The sequence below is a fragment of the Octodon degus genome, unplaced genomic scaffold (genome assembly GCF_000260255.1).
Source record: "Octodon degus isolate 3935 unplaced genomic scaffold, OctDeg1.0 scaffold00011, whole genome shotgun sequence".
NCBI classification, from domain to species: Eukaryota; Metazoa; Chordata; class Mammalia; order Rodentia; family Octodontidae; genus Octodon; species Octodon degus.
This window is the reverse complement of record NW_004524587.1, coordinates 27,150,025-27,150,968: the sequence shown is the minus strand read 5'-3', so window position 1 is coordinate 27,150,968 and position 944 is coordinate 27,150,025.

Below are 944 nucleotides of genomic sequence, written 5' to 3'. Positions count from 1 at the left end.
AAAAATTAGGGAAAGAAAGGCTTATTTAGCTCACAGTTACTGGAGATAACTCAGTCCATACTCAGCTGGCTCCAAGGCAAAGGGCACATGGCAGAGGGCAGCAGTTCTTGGTGGCAGAAGGAAGCAAAACAGCAAGAGCCAAAGGGAGTAGTAGCAACAATGGCTACAGAGAGCAAGTCTCCCGTAAGTTGTATTCGGGCTATCTGCCCCAGACTGGGTGTAGTACTCACCTATAATCCCAGCAACACTCACATCCATAATCCCAGTGGATCATGTGTGAATTACAAACTCTAGAAGTCTGCCCCAAGACTTATATGAGGCTTTGAGGAGACAACTAGACACAAACCATAACAAAAGCTATCTACAGTTTATGATTCAGTAAGGGTCCAATGTGTGGATTATGGGTGTGAGAGCTACACCCGTCCTGTGCCTTGAAGCATGCCTCCAATATAAGGGAGAGAAAGAGGTTTGCCCTCTGCTGCCCCTTTTTCCTCTTGCTGCCTTTGCTGTTTCCAACCACTCTGAACTGTTGCCTTCTGCTATGTGCCCCTGTGCCTTGGAGCCAGCTGAGTATGGCCTGAATCTTCCACAAATAGTCCGCTCAATAAACCTTTCCCTCTTTTATATGCATGGCCAGTATTTTGTTCCAGCAATGAGAGAAAAGTAACCAACATAGAATCTGATACCAGAGGAGTGGGATCACTGCTGTGACCATACCTGTCCATGTGGTTCAAGAGCCTTTGGGAGGCTTGTGGGAAGAGTTTGGAAAGGTTCTGAGATGTCACCTGAAAGAGTAGCACTGGAACAACTTATGCTGTTCTGTAAGGAAGACCCTGGTCAGAACTCAGAAAGCTGATAGGAATTCTGTTGGCAAGACCAGGCTCTAGACCCTGCTCCCTGTGTCCTCCTCCACTGCTCTCTCTCTCTCTGTGCTTCTAACATTC